The sequence below is a fragment of the Haliaeetus albicilla genome, chromosome W, assembly GCF_947461875.1.
Source record: "Haliaeetus albicilla chromosome W, bHalAlb1.1, whole genome shotgun sequence".
Taxonomy (NCBI): Eukaryota; Metazoa; Chordata; class Aves; order Accipitriformes; family Accipitridae; genus Haliaeetus; species Haliaeetus albicilla.
Window position 1 is genome coordinate 17,333,944 of NC_091515.1, and position 19,997 is coordinate 17,353,940.

Here is a 19,997-nt window from a genome sequence, read left to right on the forward strand (position 1 = left end):
GGTGTCATATCCATAAGTCACCTCCAGCAATCATTCCACTAGCCTCTCATGGGGAGTGCTTTGTTATTTCTGAACTCCCAAATAGTTTGGAAAGCATCAGAATTGGGGCTATGCTTTTGGGCCACAGCTATATCTAACACATATGTAGTGTTAACATACAAGAAAAGTAAAGAAGAAAATAAGAAATATGTAGTTCCTTAGTCTATGTAATGGTTAGCAGCTGTAATTCTGAAGGCTAGATTTTTCTCTTCAAACATAACTGCATCTTCACACAGAATGTATATGTAATATGACAATGTTTTCCGCTTATTAAATGCAGCTAATTAAATTAAATGTTTAGCTATTTATGAGAATTCTAAAAGAAATAGAATATGAGTCAATGTAATGCTGAGGAATTTTTTTATGGTGTAGGGAACGGCGTTCGGAAGATCTCGCGATGTCACGGAAAGATGGAGGGTTAGTCACAGCCCTATGACATATCTGTAATCCCGCCTACCCTTGTTAGTATAAAAGGAATTAACTGCGCAATAAAAGGCGGAAGTTGGCGCTCACACTGTGTGTGTTATCTGTCTCTTTCCCTGGTCCGGGCCGACCAGTGATCTAATCGCGGCACCTTGATATGTAGCGAACACTACATATGGTACCCCTCAAGGTGAAATAAACACATATTTGTGTTTAAATATAAAAGAAAAAATTAATGAACAATGCATTGGGCAGAGTCCTACCACTATGACCGATTCAACAAGGAGTCTGCAAAGATGTGTTGCCTCAAGCCTTCAAAAGACTGATTAACAAATAAGAAGGTGGTGATAGCTTAAAGAAAAAAACCCTAAAACATGAGAAGTGTGATCTGCTTGCTATTCAAGGGCTGTTTACATTATGTGTACTCAAGGTAAAGCTTATCTAGTTTAAGATTCTGCTTACAATAGAGGATGCTTAAAGAGTCACAGACTTGCTAATTAAGGACATACATCCTCCTTTGGCATTGAGAAACAGAGGGGGTGGCAAGAGAAACAAAGACCCTGGTGTCCTCAGATGACCCATGACCATAAAAGGACAAAAGGAGTAGGGGTATTCTTCCCTAAATGACCACTGAAGACCACCAGAGACCCCCCGCACAGGTGTAGAAGACTCTGGGATGATTGCTCAGGAGAACAACACGTCATGCTTGCTCAACATAAAGAATATGCAATAGTTAGGCGGAACATATGTATTAGATAGGCGTGGTGTTTTAGCTGTAGCGTATAAGTATGGACTGAAAACCTCAGTAGGTGTGCTCGATTTGTGGAAATCTTCCACCTTGCACCCTGTGCAGAATAAAGCAACGTCTCCTCTCTAAACATACTTTGTGTGTTTTGGGAGTTACTTTCTGATCAGGTAACAGTTTTGGTGACCCCAGATGGGACTTTAAAACCGGATTTTGATCAACACTTGCTACCGCCAGAAGAATCGCCAGCCGGACTCCAGTGCGCATCGGAGGATTTTTCCAGGGACTCCTCTTGTGATTCCCTGGTGGGTGTTAAGTGATTGAATGGAACTGGGGTAGAGACATTGCTATTTTGATATTATAAAGCGTATCTGTTTAGGGTAAGAATTGGTGGATTAATTGCAGCTGCTGGTTGGAGATATTTTATCTCTCCTGTGTCAGTACGGTGACAACCGGAGCAGGTAAAGAGTTGGGTTTGGTTCGGTGTACTTGTATTTTTGGTACTATTGGTTGTTTTAAATTGATGTATTAGGTTATATTGGGAAACTCAGCTTCCTCTGAGGAAGGGGGAATAATTAAAGCTTCCCTGTTGGGTTGTATTTTGGAACATTGGAACGAGTTTGGTGGGAATCCCCTAACAAGGATGAAATTAAAAGAGTACTGTACTCAATGGTGGTCGGTGTATAAATTAGATGATGAAGAAAAATGGCTGGAAATGGGAACTTTGAATTATAATGCCATTTTACAGCTAATGCTGTTTTTTAGAAGGCAAGATAAGCGGGATGAAATCCCATATGTGGATAAGTTCTTTGCTTTAAGAAATGATTATGAAACAAGAAAGTAATGCAAATTGTCAGTATTTGATTCAAATGTGTTAATGAATGACAAGATCTCAACTGATTGAGATTGCTTGTAAGGTGTATAATAACAGAGAAGAGTTGGGAAAAAAAAAAAGAAAAACAAAAGGAGAAACTAAAAGATCAGAAGCAAAAGGCTGCTATTTTAGCAGCAGCATTTACTCAAGCACAAACATCCTCCGGGGGAAGGAGTTTCCTGAGAGGACGGGGATGTGGAAGGGAACGGGGAGGAGGGGGAAACATACTTGGTCTCCTCCTTCTGCCCCTATTCCTGAGGCCAATTTACTAATGATCGGTACAGAGGATTGTGATTCATGGGGACCGGGGGCTGAGCCCCAGCCGAGCCCCTGGTTCCAGGCGAGCTGGGGAATGAAATTGTGAAATTTTTGGTAGATACAGGGACAACTTAACCTGTGTTAAATAGCTGTGAGGGACCTATGAGCAAGTTCTCTATGTCGGCGGTTGGTGCCACAGGAAAGCGAGAGGTTAGGCCCTTTCTCCAGCCTACGATGTGTGAAATTGGAAACAACATTGATGCATGAATTTTTATATATGCCAGAATGTCCATTACCTCTTATGGGACGGGATTTACTAAATAAATTGGGAGCACAGATAACTTTTGAAAAAAAAACCGAACCCAACAAAATTCAAGTGCATATTCCTCAGAGTAATGCCTGGGGAGCACAAGTTTATATGTTACAGGAATCAAGGACATGAAGAATGAACAAGTTGAAATCCCCTCTGAAATTATGGATGCAGTGGTTCCCTTTGTGTGGGCAACAGAGAGGCCTGGAAGAGCTAAATCAGCCGAACTGGTGAAAGTAGAATTAAAACAGGGAGCGAAGCCATTCTGGACCTAAAAGAGGCCTTTTTCTGTATTCCTCTGGAAGAACAGAGTAAAGAACTGTTTGCCTTTGAGTAGGAGAGCCCTACAACAGAACGCAAGATGCAGCTGTGTTGGACAGTACTTCCCAAGAATTTAAGAATAGCCCCACCATCTTTGGTAATGTACTAGCGAAGGAATTGGAACAATGGCAAGGTAAGAACTCGTTAATTACCTTGCTGCAATATGTGGACGTCATCCTGTTGGGGGCAAATACCATTGAGGAGTGTAAAGAAGCAACTATTAGTTTATTGAACTTTTTAGGGCTGGCTGGATATCGAGTGTCTCAGAAAAAGGTGCAGATTGCACAGAAAAATGGGACCTATCTTGGTTTTGAAATTTCTCAAGGAGAAAGAAAACTGGGGATTGAGAGGAGGGAAGCGATTTGTCAGATTGCCCCACCCAAACCAAAAAGAGAGTTAAGAGGATTTCTTGGAATGGCCAGGTGGTGTCGCCTTGGGATACCTAACTTTGGATTGATGGCTAAACCTTTGTATGAGGCTATTAAAGGACCAGGAGAAGTGTTGGAATGGACTCCGGAATGTTGAAAAGGGTTTGACAATATAAAGGTTGCTCTTATGAGGGCCCCTGCACTAGGCCTCCCCAATTTGACAAAGCCTTTTGAGCTTTATGTGCATGAAAAAGGACATGAAGCGATGGGAGTGCTTGTGCAAACTTTAGGGGACTGGAAAAGACCGGTAGCTTACTTTTCAAAACAACTGGATAGCATAAGCTCTGGATGGCCGGGATGCTTGAGGGCGGTAGCCGCAGCAGTGATGTTAATACAGGAGGCACGAAAGATAACAATGGGACAGAGAATTTGGAACAAAAAGGACATAATTGGCTGTCTCCGAGCAGGATGGTACAGTATCAAGCAATATTGCTTGAACAAGAGGATGTGGTATCTAATACTTTAAATCCAGTGTCATTGTTGCCCTCTCGAGGAGAAGAAGGAGGATAAACACATGATTGTTTACAGACCATAGAGCAAGTATATTCTAGCCGTCCAGATTTAAAGGACTCCCCTTTACAACATCCTGATTGGGAGCTATTCACTGATGGAAGCAGCTTTGTAAATAAAGGGGAACGGAAGGCCGGGTATGCTGTTGTCACTTTGGAGAAGGAAATGGAGGTGGAACCATTGCCTGTCCTATAATGAAGGAGCTAACGGAAAGGACACATAAAAGTACACACATAGGAGTTGAAGCTTTGCTTGAGGCAACCAGACAATATGCTGTGGGAATGAATATGTTGATAAAAGCTAAAAGGATTGTACAGAAATGTGAAGTTTGTTTAAAGAATAATCCTAAAATTCAGAAAAGGCCCCCCCTCCAGGAGAGGTAAGAAAAGGTTATACACCTGGAGATTACTGGCAAATCAATTTTTTTTTTAACTACCTAATTGTAAAGGATATAAACATCTACTGGTGACTGTGGATACTTTTTCAGGATGGCCCAAAGCTTTCTCATGTTGCACCAACAAGGCAAGGGAAGTAGTAAAGGTTTTATTGAAAGAAATCATTCCGAGATTCGGGGTACCGGGAAGCTTCTCCTCAGATCGAGGACCGCGCTTTGTAGCAGAAATAGTCCAAGGGGTATCCAAATTTTTACAAATCAAATGGGACTTGCGTATCCCATGGAGGCCGCAGTCTAGTGGGAGAGTAGAAAGAATGAACCAAACAATTAAGAGACAATTGAATAAAATTTGTCAGGAAACTCAGTTGAAATGGCCGGAAGCTCTCCCTTTAGCGTTGTTGAGAGTGAGAATTACACCAAGATCTAAGGAAAAGGTTAGCCCTTTTGAGATATCATATGGGAAACTTTATCAAAGCATGAATCATGAGCCAGGTTCTATAGAATTAACAGGGAAACAATATCTTAAAGAGTATGTGATTTCTCTAGGGAAGGTTCTGTCTTCTCTTAACAGGTATCTACAATTAAGGACGCCTTTGAGCCTGAATACTGCAGTTCATGAATTTCAGCCAGGAGATTGGGTTTATTTAAAAACCTGAAACGACGAACCTCCAAAGGAACGTTGGAAAGGACCCTTTCGAGTTCTCCTAACCACATATACTGCAGTCAAACTTAATGGAGTGGCACCCTGGATCCATTACACTCGGATCAAGAATGGACTCCCTTCAGATAAGTGGATTGTGGAAAAACAGAAAGAGAATTCTCAGCATCTAAAATTTAAAAGAGTTAATTCATAAATTGTACTCGGGAGCAGGGCACAACATATTTTTGTTTACTATTATGATAATTTGTTCATGATTTTGATAGGAGTATGGAATCTGAAAATTTTAATCATCATTAGCTTAATGACACTAACAAAAATTAAGGGATCGGAAGATAATTTAATTTTGAAATTCATTCAGGGGTTTGGCAAATTACAAAACACCACGAGTATTGCTACTTGTATACCAATTCCACATTCCAGCAAAAATCCAGTAGGATGGGGAATTCTTGCATTGAAAGAGCCACCACTGGTAAACTTAAGCAAAAGCTTAAAAGCAAATGTGACTTGCTACCTCATACGGAACAAGACATATATTACAGGTAGCAATTATGAGACAGGTTTATCTTCCTGTTATACATACCACATAGAAACTGGAGGACCTGAGTTGGGAGAGTTTGAGGCTTTTGATGAGAAGGCTACTCCAAAGGTTAACTGTCCTACGCCCAAGGATCCAACAAATTGGAGAAGCCCCGTGGAAGATAACTGGCCTGAGACATACAGTCAAAAGATAGATATGAACCTTAGTCCACGGTGTTTTGAATGGACAGGACAATTTATAAATACTAGCAATCAGTATGATGAGATTATCATGAATCCCAAGGATGGAGAATATGCCCCTGAATGGAATTGTACTCAAGTGTTCAACTGCTCTCATATGGGAGTTTTGAAAAACATAACAGGGGTGGAAAAAGCATTGCGAATTGGATGTCAATGTCAAAATTTAATTGTAGAGAAACAAGATGTAGTCCCAAGAAAGGGGATTATGCGGATATCTCAAACTGGATAAGGAACATTGTTGTGTCCACATTCCCAATGTGACTGAAGATCTTAATAAACAAATTGACCAAATCAGGGAGGTAGCAAAAGGGACCAAAGAATTGCGAGAAAGTGCTGAAAACAATTGGATAGACAAAATTCTACAAAGCATAGGTGAATGGTCCCTTACAGGATGGTTAGCTAGTTTGATCCAAAGTGTGATTATGATAATAGTAGTGATAATAATTGTAGGGTTCGGCGTTCGGAAGATCTCGCGATGTCACGGAAAGTTAGAGGGTTAGTCGCAGCCTTATGATGTATCTGTAATCCCGCCTACCCTTGTTAGTATAAAAGGAATTGACTGCGCAATAAAAGGCGGAAGTTGGCGCTCACACTGTGTGTGTTATCTGTCTCTTTCCCTGGTCTGGGGGTGATCAGTGATCTAATCGTGTCACCTTGATATGTGGCGAACGCTACAAATAATCATTTCAATGTTAATTGGATGCATGAAACAAGCAATTGTGTGAACTCTGCTTGTCCAGAATATAATGATGATTAAAGATCTTGGAAGACTCAAATAAAATATTTAAAATTTCCAAAGGGGGGAATTGTTGCCTCAAGCCTTCAAAAGACTGATTAACAAATAAGAAGGTGGTGATAGCTTAAAGAAAAAAACCCTAAAACATGAGAAGTGTGATCTGCTTGCTATTCAAGGGCTGTTTACATTATGTGTACTCAAGGTAAAGCTTATCTAGTTTAAGATTCTGCTTACAATAGAGGATGCTTAAAGAGTCACAGACTTGCTAATTAAGGACATACATCCTCCTTTGGCATTGAGAAACAGAGGGGGTGGCAAGAGAAACAAAGACCCTGGTGTCCTCAGATGACCCATGACCATAAAAGGACAAAAGGAGTAGGGGTATTCTTCCCTAAACGACCACTGAAGACCACCAGAGTCCCCCCGCACAGGTGTAGAAGACTCTGGGATGATTGCTCAGGAGAACAACACGTCATGCTTGCTCAACATAAAGAATATGCAATAGTTAGGCGGAACATATGTATTAGATAGGCGTGGTGTTTTAGCTGTAGCGTATAAGTATGGACTGAAAACCTCAGTAGGTGTGCTCGATTTGTGGAAATCTTCCACCTTGCACCCTGTGCAGAATAAAGCAACGTCTCCTCTCTAAACATACTTTGTGTGTTTTGGGAGTTACTTTCTGATCAGGTAACAGATGCATCATAAGCAGGTTCCTTATATACACTGGCACCAGCACCAATCCCCTGAGCGGTTGCATGGGGTACCTCATCCAGGCCCTGGGTCCATCCACCAGCCCAGCTCTGCTGCCCAAAGGTGGCCCCTGAGTGCTCCAATTCCAGGATGGCTACAAGACAATGCTGAGGCTGTTTCTTATCTCGTCACCCAGGGAAACTTCACTCCTTTGCAGGGAGTCCTTCTGTCTCTGGCATTCCTGCTTCCAGCCAGTTTAACCCCTTCTTGCAGCTGGGCCTTCTTGCCCTCCATGCCAGATCATTCCTCGGTCACAAATTACCACTGCTGAGCAGTTACTATTTGAATTTCCCCTTCATTCCTCCCTTTTGTGAGTATTTATTACTCACACACATTCATCATTGCAAGTCTTTAAAATTCTTCCTTATGCTTCTTTCTATCATTTTCCATTTCCAAAGACATTTGCTTTGCCTCACTTAGGTTTATTCCCTTTGCTAGCTTTGTTTGTTTACAGCTCAATTTCAGATAAGGAGGCTCTTGGTCTTAAAGATCTAGAGTATGGTAGAAGGGCCACAGTCATCCTGCTCAGGACTTCTGGGAGCCCAGGACTGATTACCGCATGGGCCATGCTGTCCCATCATCCATTCTTGCCTCTAGATTTTATAATCATTTATAGTCATTAGTCCAAGCACTTCTTCCTTTTCTTCTTCCTTACCCTCTAACATATTTAGCATTATTGTTCTGGCTTCTGCTTGCGTTATGTCTTGTTCTATCCTTTTACATACCAAATGGCTACAACATAAGATCAACTGAACTAATGCATACATAACCACCAAAGTTAATAATCCCAACATATTATATTTCAGTGTTGCCTTAAGCAGTTTTTCCTTAACCATCCTTTCATTTTTTGGAGCTGTCCACACCAGTCAAAAAGGGTTTTTTCCCAGGTATTTCATGCAGTATTTGAAGTTTACCTCAAATTTTATGTATGTCCATTTCTATTCTCTGATCTTGGTCTTCATCTGTACAGCAGGTGGTGTATACATGTATCTTTCTTGAGTGATGAGCACATAATTTAATGCCATTCTGTTTTGCAGGGCTACCTGAGATGCTTGTTTTACCTCTAACTGTAAGGCTGAAATAGCATTACCCATCTCTTCCATTACAATATATATATTTACGACAGCCCTTTAGAATTCTGATGCTCGTAGCCATGGGAGGAATGTTCATGCAAACTGGTGGAAGCCAGTTTGTCAAATATTTAACAAGTGGATTTTGCACAGAGTGTTTTATACTTTGTTTGGTACACTGGGGTAAGTTGTGCCCGTCATTCCAGAAGAGGTCTGGATGTATTGAAATGTCAAGAAAAAAACAACCAACCCATCCCAATGTACAGGTGTTAGTCCAATTAACAGGCAGTATCTTATAGGCCTTAGAGCCACATACCCCTCATAATCCTTCATTCCTTAAGATTTTATCATATTGTTACTGATTTGTTATTGATTTGTTATTAGATAGAATTAATCATATTTAATTTTAATAGGAATATGGAATTATAAGAAATATTTGAGCAAGATTATATTTTATATATTTAACCGACAACTAACAGCTGCTGTGAAATCCCCTGTACAGCCCTGTACCAAGGACGGAGGAATTGGTTAAAATCATTTAGTAGGAACATTTAGAACTTAGATAACAGATGTCAATTTTAAATTAATAGGAACTTAGGAACTTAAGAAAATGCATTATGTCTAACTATAAGAGTTTGAGTATTGTCTGAAATCAGTTAACCATGGAAGCTTTGGTAAAGATTTACCTCGATCTAATTAATGAGAATTCCAATCAGTAGAGTTAAGCGAGATCAACCAATGATTGTTTTAGTATAAGAATTTTGATAAGGTGATGTGACTGAGGGCCAATCATTAGAAATATTAGATTTAAGAATTAACATTGAATGTATTTTATGTAAATCTAGTATATGATGGCGAAAGGCATACTGCGCAGAATCATATGAAAGGTCAACTATCGGACAAAGTGAGGAAGACTATGGAAGACCACCAGAGGGCTTCTGAAGACCACCGGAGATCTTCACTGCGCCTGTGTAAAGGACATTTGCATATGATAATAACTTCTTGGAAATCTAATGAATATGTATAACAATTCTTGGAAATCTAATGAATATGTATGAATAAGTTTGATATAAGGTATATGATTTTGGTGTTCAGGTGTGCGTGGTTCGTGAGAGGACTCACCTGCGCACCCGGCCGTCAATAAAGAAGTGTCTGCTTATCTACACTAAATTGGTGTTGATAAGTTCCTTATTCCGAGTTTTTCGGTAACAATATAACAATTCTTACGGGTTAGTATACAATCAGTAATAATATAAACCCAAATGCAAAATCCCAGAGCAAACAAAGCTACAATTTCTAAAAACAATTGACAGGTTCAGATGATAATAATAGTGTTGTCCCACAAGCGGGGTTCATTTACCCAGTGTGCAAGCCAATAAGACACAGAGTTGAGGTATTCTCAAATTAATTTCATTGATGCGCATGAATGGTGCCTGTCTCAAGACAGCACACCCTTGTCTCAAAAATCCTCACGTTTATACACTTAACTAATACATATTCATTGTTATTTTTCTTCATGATTGGTTCTTTCTTCTTTGCCCCTCATGCAAATTAGTGCGCAGACTCTGTCTTCTTCCTTCATTGTCTTCTTTTGAGCAGGTGGTGTCATTTGAGTAGGTGGTCAATGAGTCAGTGGTTGCGATCTCCCCCTGTAGGAATTACCTTTTACCTACTTCTTCCCTAATCTTGGCAATTCCAAGTGGTTCTTCAAGGTTTGTTGACCAGACCACAATCCATTACCTTTTCTGACACAAACATAAAGCCCCACTGTCTAGCAGTTAGTTCCTAAACCCTAAATCATGTCTAGTTATTGTTTCCCTAATTTAAATATTAACTGATGGGGGCTGTACACAGAACTTTAGCAGCTCCCTGGTTATTTCAATCATATTATACATAGTAATTGATAACAATAGGGTCATCAAAATCTATTTGCAGGGTTGTAGATTGTACTTCTGTTGACATTTGATCAAAGGAAGTCCATCCAGATCATCCAGCTCTGTTGTGACAGGTGATACACTCTGCATTGTGTCTGAAGGTGGTGTGACCCTTTTACATTGGGAAGCACTGATCTAGTTGATCAGCCCTTGCGCATTACTGTAGCATTAGTAATTACCAGTACCTGATAAGGTCCCTTGCAGCACAGCTGAAGGTCATGTGTTCACTGGTATACCTTAACGTAGACCCAGTCTCCTGGTTTCAAGGAGTGACAGGCTTCAGTCGTGGGTTCTAGTAAAACTTCTTTCAGCTGTGTGTGGAAAGTCCTTAAACATTTCATTAATACCTGGCAATATTTTAGAAGAGCATTATCTGCTAGTTTTAAGTTTGACTGCATGGGAGTTAAGGGTGCTGTGTAAGACGGTCACACGGGTCTGCCCATTAAAAGCTCATGAGGTGACAGTCCGTATTTTCTATTCACAATGCTTCTCATATGCATCAATGGGAGAGGTAACACATTCAGACATTTCAGGACAGTTTCTGCACAAATTTTTGCTAAATTGATTTTAAAATCAGAGTTTTTCCTCTATACAGCCCCACTGGATTGGGGGTGATGGGCAAAATGACACTTTGGTTCTCTTTGTAGGGTTGCAAAAATTTTCTGCATTATTTGTCCAGTAAAATAGGTCCCCTTATTGCTATCTAATGTTAGGGGACTATTAAACCCAGGAATTAGTTCTTTCAGCATTTTTTTTTGCAACAGTTGTTTCATCTGAATGTTTACAAGGACAGGCGTCCATCCTGAGAACACATCTAAAATGACAAAGACATACACAAAATTACAGTATTTAGGTATCTGAACAAAGTCAATTTGCAAATTTACAAATGGTCCCCACGGTTTAGGGTATGCAGCTATACTTGTCTTCTCCTTCTATCTTACATTATTTTGTTTAAAAGGTGTCCTAACAATATGAAGATTCAAGAATTTAAACAGTACTTTGCTAGCAAGCTTCAGTCATTTACACTTTAATTTCTGACAAAATGAAAGCCCTTTCCTGATTGTTCAAGCTATGGAATGATTTGATTACATAAAAATGTGTATGAATTATACAAATCATAAATTTATGTGGACTATTTATAAGAAAATGAAATCATATTTAAAGTTCTTTAATGTTCATTTTTCAGTATTAGCTGTATTTTCAGATATGCCAACATTTTTATGATGTAGCCATTAGCTCAGTGACTCCACTAAAGCATTCTATTGCTCTCATTCCATTCCAAAATATTGTTGAGAATAGACAAATAACTGAAAAATACACACACAAGAAAAAATTGAGGCAAACCAAAGTTTGGAGCAAGCCAATCCTGTCATATAGCTGCAGTCATCCCCCCTTTGCTGGTGTGGGCCACTGAATGGGTCACATGAGCAAAGGCAGGTCTGTTATTCTCGCTGTACTCCTGTCCTGATCCAATGTCAGGGAAGGTTTCCATATGATCCCAAGAGCGAGATTAAGACACAAACGAGATCAAATGCCGTATACCCAAAAGAGCTTTTATTATCAAAATAGTAGCGATAGGATAGAATGGAAGAAAAGGCAGAAATCAAGCAAGCAGTCGGGATAGAGTTGCAAGGATAGTCACCACCATGGATCCAGCGGCGTCCCATTGGTCCTCAGTCTTCAGTTCTTCGGTGATGGGTGCACACCACGGCTTGTCTCCATGTTTTTTTATAGGGCATAGTTCAATGATGCATGCACATACATACTGTTCATGCACTGTTCACACGCTGCAGGTTTCGTCTCTCACACGACCTTTGACCTTCGTGTGATCAAGGCCAGAAACCAGTACCTTATCTCAAAGACTACAGTTTCCATGAGAATGGTAGTCTCCACATTCCTGCATGCTTTGCCGGCTCCAGCCCCTCTCCTCCCCTGGATGCCTCAGTGGCCTGGTAATCCTCTTTATGGACAGAGGAGTGTCCTGCTTAAACAGGCCATCCCAGAGACAAATGGCTTGAGATGAATAGTTAACAGTTCAGTCTCTCACATCAAACAATCCTTGAGATGAATGGCTTGAGATGACAGTCCGGTCTCTCACACCTAACAATCTTTGAGACCAACAGCTGGAGATAACAATTCAGTCTCTCACAACTCCCAAAGCCTCTTTGCCTGCAGTTTGCAGGGAGCTGTAAATCACTCCAGCCAGGTTCAGGGCAGGGTATTTCCTGCCTCCTTGGGTTGTTGTAGTACAATTAGTGTGAAGTGATCGAGTGAACTATAGCTTGAAACCGGGGTGGGAGAGAAGGTTTTTCCAGCAATAGGAGAATTTCCCTACCTCTCCTTTACTATCTTCTCAGGAATATCTCCTAGGGAGAAATCCCTGGGCACATCACAGGAGTTTGAGCATCCCCACCTTCTTCATCCTTAAAAACCTCATCTCAATCAGTGCTGGTTGAGTAGTTAGTTTAGCTGGTATTCAGTATGAACTGAAACTTTTAATGCAAAGTTCGTGATGCTTTGGTGAATGAGCCTGGTATCCCTGGGTCTCCGGGCAGGGGAGTCTGAACGTTATCTCAGCCCCTTACCCCATGCTGACCCCTTCACTGCCAAGTGCTGCTGCCAGAGCCGCCTTTAGTGCTAACATTCAAGGGGGGGATGGGGACTGCAGGACTGCACCTGAGACAAGCGGAGTCAAAAGAATCTCAGTAGACATAATAAAGGGGGATGAAAGATGATGTTTAGTGCTTACATTGTTGAAATTAGCTGTGGCAGAGACAGTCCTTGATAAGAAGAGCTGGTCCCAAGAACTAGCCAATGAGGTAGAGACAGTTCCTGATAAGAAGCAGGAGCTGGCCCCAAAAGCCAGCTAAGACTGGTCTTGGGGCTTGGGTAAATACCAAGAAACCACTGAGCCTGCACAAGAAAAAAGGTTATTAGCGGTGACGAAGTCATCTATCTTCATCTCTGCAACCACCAGACGATCACCATAAAGAGGCCCTGCGCAGGCCCAGTTGAGAGGAGACTATGGAAATGACCTCTTGGAGCTAATTTTAATATGAAGCAGGGATAGGTCATGCATATGTATAGGTGTATTGTGAATATGTAATACCTGACTGTATAAACTTGAGGCAAACTGCCGAGTCGGGCGCGCACGACTTTGGTGGGACTACCCCCCGTGCTGCCCAGCGCTGAATGAACATACCTACTTTACAATCTCACTGATTGTGGAGTCTCTTTTCTGCACGTCACACCGAAACTGTCACCTGGCCCATCCCTGTGCCCGCATTGTTGGCGTTTTTAAGGGCAGAATCTTTCAAGGACCCCAGAAGGGTCCCAGCTCCTTAGGGGAGGAAAAGGTTAAAAAAAAACAACCATAAAACCAGTCATATATCTCCTTGGATCAGGGACTTATCTGAGCATCCTTGGAGACGTGGATCTCTTGTGCCACTGGCAATCAAACTGGCTGACCCTGGGTTGTCCTGTCCAGCCACCTCTTGTTTATAAGCAGAATGGTATGCATTTCTCTAAGAAGATTTAAATTTCCACTAGGTACATTATTTGTACAGTTAAGTGATGTTTGTTCCCCTATAATTCACCGATTTCCTCTGTAATACTTGGTTCTACTACTTGGCTCTATTAGGTTTAAATCTCTGTAAGACAAGACCGTTCCTTTGCAACTGTGCATTTCCCTTTTCTACCTGATTCTTTACAAATTTGGAAATTCAATTTGTAGAGAGCTCAGCTTTATCCTGATCCTCTCAGGTTTCCTCTTGCCTTATAGCAAATATCATTATCGATTTGATAGGTGGAAGTGATTTGTTACTTACAGGAGGTCTTGTACATACTTTGGTAAACTTCTCTTTTCATCTCCCAAACTACAAATCCCAGTCACTAGGCTTGCAGTTTGAGCCATTTACACCTCCTATTGACCTTCTAATGTTCTGTAAACATCTTTTCAACCCCATTGTTCAAATTAATCCAAGAATTTATTAGCACAGGTTCTGTTTCGGTGCCTGCATAAAGCTCAAAAGGTTGGTTACAAATTTAACAATGTAGGCACATTAGCAAAGGATCAGTCTCCTATCACATAAGGATTATATATGTGTAATCTCAGGAGTACTCACAACTTGACCAAATCCTGCTGGCTACGAAACTGTTAAAGGATGTTAGAAGTGATGTCCTTAAATGATGTACTTAAGCCACCTTAAGAAGACCACAAAGGTCTTGTGAAACAAGATACCCTTTGTATACACATGGCATGCCTTGCTAAAGACTGTGCCCCGAAGAAGAACTGAAAGACTGATAAGAAGGGAACATCCTACCCCAGGAGGCGCTGAAAAGTTGAATAATTGCTAATAGGCATGAAGTCAGCAAAAATCTTCGATAACTGGAGGAAAGGTAAAGGCAGCAGGGGGAGATCACAACCACCGACTCAATTCAAGACCAAAAAGACTTACCCCCCCCACTCTCCTTAAGCATGTGCTGTAGAATAAAAGAACACTGTACCTTTAATTCAAAGTGGGGAAACTTTAGCCCAATAGAAACTGTGGTAGATAAGCAACTACCAATAATAGTTTTGGGGAAGAACTTTGGAAATTGAATATGTATAACTGAGCTGTATAAATTGCTTGCCCGTTTAGGCATGAGGTGTGGTAGCTTTGTGGATTACCACCTAGCCCCCATCTTTGCGCAAACATGAATTAGAATAAAATACCTCTCCTCTGTGTATATATTGGCGTTTCCCACACCGGGTAAACGACCCCACTTTTGGGACAACAGAAGCACGGCTGCCTCCTCCAGCAGCCCCAGCCAGGACCCTCCTGCCCAGCCACTGCAGCCTAGCCCTGGGGACCGAGGCCTCTGCCCAGGCTGAGGGATGCAACTGCTGCTTTCCCAGTTACAGGTTCAACCAGTAGTGAAGCTGAACATATATCCCAGAGACACACACACAGACATACACAGGACATTGACATGGCCAGTCACAGAAACTGTAACAGACAAGGCAGTGTTATTAACAGCACCCACATATAGGATTCACATAAACTAAACATAGCCAGCCAAGTCCCCTACCTCCTCTTCAGCTGATGGGATACAAGTTCACTAGTGAAAGTGCACACGCGCTCACACACACATATTACTCTCTAGATTTTTCAAGCACACGCACATTCACAGATCCCCCGAAAACCAGCATGGACCTTCTGTCCTCTCAGTATCCCTGCCTGGATCTTGGCCCTCTTTTAACCCTGCACCACCTGCGGTATAACGTGGGGTGTCTGGCATCACCAGATGAGTGGGATACGGGGGTAAAACTGGTGCAGTAGTACCAGGTACTAAGCTTGGGTACAGAGATTTAGGTGCTGCAGCTGAAGCTTTAGAAGGATCCTTATTTTTATTTTCGCCTAATTTCGCCTTTTATCTTTTCAATTTGTTCTTTCATTTTTGCATTATTATCCTGTAAGCTAGCTATAACTGATTTCTGCCTGTGACTGTTCGCCTCCTCATCCGACAAAAAAACAAGCATCCATTTGTCTCTGTTTATTGTCTTCGCAAAGGTAAGTTAATTTGTCCAGGTCAAAGGTTACCTCTTTCTGGAAATTGCAGTTCTGGTGTGGCAAAAGCATAGCCCTTCCACTGGTGGGCAAGTTGGACCAACCTCCTGCCCCCATGTTTTCCCAGTCGTGCACCATAATTGTGGCACATGGAGCCTAACAGGCTTTTAGGATCCGGACAGGAGGAACCTTGACCCATTTTCCCAATTAGTTTTTGACTTTTCTCAGTGAGGGAGTACAAAGCTAAGACCTGTGCATGGCAAAGGGACAGAAGGAGAGGTTCAGGCATCCCTGAAAAGACAGAGCTTTGACTTGAACCCCTCAAAGCAAAAAGCTTTCAGCACCTACTCTCATTTGGTTGCTGGGTCCTTATAAAACTGACGGAGCATGAAGCTGAGGCCTGTACATGGCAAAGAGATAGAAGGAGAGGTTTGGCAAAGGGACAGGAGGGAAGGTTCGGGAAAGGGGTAGAAGGGGAGGTTCAGGTGTCCCCGAGAAGACAAGAGCTTCAACTTTATCCCCTCAAAACCTGGACCCAAACAGGAGATGACTCATCATCACCCACAGAGATGTCTCCAGAGCTCAACCTGAGCTTTCAGAAGTCTCAAACCTAGCCTACTCTCATTTGGCTAAACCAGCCATTTCCTTGTTGGCCTGGGCCCACACACTGAGACGACTCATCATCACCCACATGACACAAGCTTTCATAAGTCTCAAACAGCCTACTTTCATTCGGCTAAAAAAAGCCTTTTAATTCTGTTTCCCCTTAATTTTCCCCCTTTCTTTATATGTCGTGGTTTAACCCCAGCCAGCAACTAAGCACCATGCAGCCGCTCACTCACTTCCCCCCCACCCAGTGGGATGGGGGAGAAAACTGGGAAAAGAAGTAAAACTCATGGGTTGAGATAAGAACAGTTTAAAAGAACAGAAAAGAAGAAACTAATAATGATAATAACACTAATAAAATGACAACAGTAATAATAAAAGGATTGGAATGTACAAATTATGCACAGTGCAATTGCTCACTACCCGCCGATAGACACCCAGTTAGTCCCCGAGTGGCGATTCCCCCTGCCCCCACTCCCCCCACTTTATATATGTCCTGGTTTCAGCTGGGATAGAGTTAACTGTCTTCCTAGTAGTTAGTACAGTGCTATGTTTTGAGTTCAGTATGAGAAGAATGTTGATAACACTGATGTTTTCACTTGTTGCTCAGTAGTGTTTAGACTAAAGTCAAGGATTTTTCAGCTTCTCAAGCCCAGCCAGCAAGAAAGCCGGAGGGGCACAAGAAGTTGGCACAGGACACAGCCAGGGCAGATGACCCAAAGTGGCCAATGGTGTATTCCATACCATGTGACGTCCCATCTAGTTTAGGAACTGGGAAGTGGGGGGGGGGAATCGCCGCTCAAGGACTAGCTGGGTGTTGGTCAGCGGGTGGTGAGCAATTGCCCTGCGCATCATTTGTACATTCCAATCCTTTTATTACTACTGCTGTCATTTTATTAGTGTTATCATTATCATTATTAGTTTCTTCTTTTCTGTTCTATTAAACCGTTCTTATCTCCACCCACGAGTTTTACTTCTTTCTTTCCTGATTTTCTCCCCCATCCCACTGGATGGGGGGGAGTGAGTGAGCGGCTGCATGGTGCTTAGTTGCTGGCTGGGGTCAAACCACAACAATCTACTAGATGTGACGTCACATGGTATGGAATACCCCGTTGGCCGCTTTGGGTCAGCTGTCCTGGCTGTGTCCTGTGCCAACTTCTTGTGCCCCTCCAGCTTTCTCACTGGCTGGGCTTGAGAAGCTGAAAAATCCTTGACTTTAGTCTAAACACTACTGAGCAACAACTGAAAACATCAGTGTTATCAACATTCTTCTCATACTGAACTCAAAACATAGGGCTGTACCAGCTACTAGGAAGACAATTAACTCTATCCTAGCTGAAACCAGGACATTAAATTATAAGCACAAACTAAAACATAGGCTTTGCTTACCACTGAAGTGACAGCCAACCAGGAGACATGGTAGGGGAGAAGACCACACACAAGTAAGATTTTGAAATGAGGATCTCTTACCTCTTGTGGTGGCACCATGTTGGGTCTCCCCACTGGTTCCAGTCTGGTCACTTCTGCCAGTGTGCAGCAATCCCACTTCTGACATCAAACTTTTGGGGAATTTTCATAGTACCCCTTGAGGCGACTTAAACACACGTTTGTGCTTAAATTTAAAATAAAAATTTAATGAACAATGCATTGGGCAGATGATACTGAAAAGCCGGTGGAAGAAACTCTCTCAAACTCGTTTTGGAGTTTTAGAAAGCAGGCATTCTTTATTGCAGCGCTAGATACATGGGGGATAATTCCACCTAGTGTGCATACCACAGCTTTAGCACAAACAGGTTATATAGAATAACTAATTGCATGTTAATCAGATTAATATACATATACATAAAAATGATTGTAACTGATTATCATAGTACTGCCTACATCTGATCATGCACAATGAAGGATCCATTTGAGTCAAAGGGCTGCTTTTACGACCACCGACCCATTTGAAGTTCTTGTTGACTGTCCTTGAAGTCTTTATTCTTGTCCTTGTTCTCAAAAACATAGCACTATACCAGCTACTAGGAAGACAATTAACTCTATCCCAGCTGAAACCAGGACAATATGTGTGACTGATGCAGGCCACCTTCAGGTGATGAAGGTCATTCTTACTGAACACACTGTACTCAGTACATAAATAATTGCTGTGATTTCAACTAGATGGTCCTAATGATGCCCTAATGTGATTGCACATCACATTATCAATCTTCAGAATAATATTTAGATATTAATCTTTAATAATAGCCATGTATCATCAGTTATATATAAAACATGAATTTGGGGATTTTAGTATATGTTTGGGAGTAGGGCCCATATTTTGTCCTTATTATCAGGTTATAGAAAGGTTATGGGAATATAACCACATAGCAGTTGCTTTTAATTATTGGTCATAGTTTGTGTTTCAGTCAATAAATCTGCTTATAAAGTAGTTGTATTAAGAAGCAAAATTAATATAACTGAATTGATCATAGCTATTGCTATTATCACTGAGTTGCATAATGTGACTACCTGCTCATGTAGAAGGTAAAAACTAATTTCATGTGTATTTTTTTATAATAAGTTGCTGATAAATGTAGCTTGGTGCTTCTTGTGTTCTTCTCCAGGTAGTCTTTCTCTGAAATGTATAGCAAAAAGAAATCCACCATACCTTTCAGCACCTGTTAGCTCTAAATATGATTTCATGTTTAACACCTACCCTCATGTTCTCACAGCCATGCTAACTGACATATCTATCTCTGTGGGGGCTGTCATGGTGAAATACTGGTTGGTCTATAACTACAACTCCTGAGTTAACTCAGGAGCAGAGAATAACCTTTTATGGGTGAGCCTGAAAATCCTGAGCCTCAGTGTGCTGCAACTGCATACAGACAATAGGTGAAATCTTGGCTTCGCTGCACGCAAATGGCAAAGATCCCATTGCCTTCTTCAGTATAGCCAGGATTTCACTAATTGAGTATTTGAAGTAGTAATCCCTCTCAAAAGCTGACTATTATAGAGTGGCATTGGCCGACTAGCAGCTATCCTACTGCAAGCCTTTTCCTCCCAGCTGATGAATTGGAAGCAGCACCTCCTGTCAAGCTCTGATAACAGGCACTGATTGAGGAGTGATGTTTCAGGGTACAAGCAGCAGCAGCACAGCTGGAGTGAAACTAAAAGTAATAGGCCTGGTTTCAACACACAGGCCTGATTAAAAGTACTATACAGTGGGCATCTTTCAATTAAAATTGAATTGAAACAAATACATGTGTTCAACAGCATTAATAAGGAGAGAGGGGAGAATGACAAAAAAAGGAATACAGTGGGCAGGGCTGTGAAAGAAACATGAAGATAAGAACATTTTAGTTAGGATTTGCATTTATGTGAATTTGTTCTTAGTCTTTGTACTTCCTCATACATATTCCCGTTAGTGTAGTCTTACAATAACCTGTCTCCATCCCTATTTTACAAATGGTGAGACTGAAACAAATGAATGGTGAGGATAAGACATATGTGTTCAAAATTAGCATTGATACGTGGCTGCCTCAGAGGGAATCCTTATTCCTCCTTACTGCCTCCAGTGCTTGTGTAGCCAAAAGGTAGGATCACTCAAAGAGCTAATCTAGAAGATATGTA

At 41.5% G+C, this 19,997-nt stretch overlaps 1 long non-coding RNA gene across 1 annotated transcript in view; it reads left to right on the forward strand.

The window, feature by feature from the left end:
- The window catches only part of LOC138683504 (uncharacterized), a 612,710-nt gene that overhangs the window by 16,501 nt on the left and 576,212 nt on the right, over nucleotides 1–19,997 (forward strand). The window lies entirely within an intron of this gene.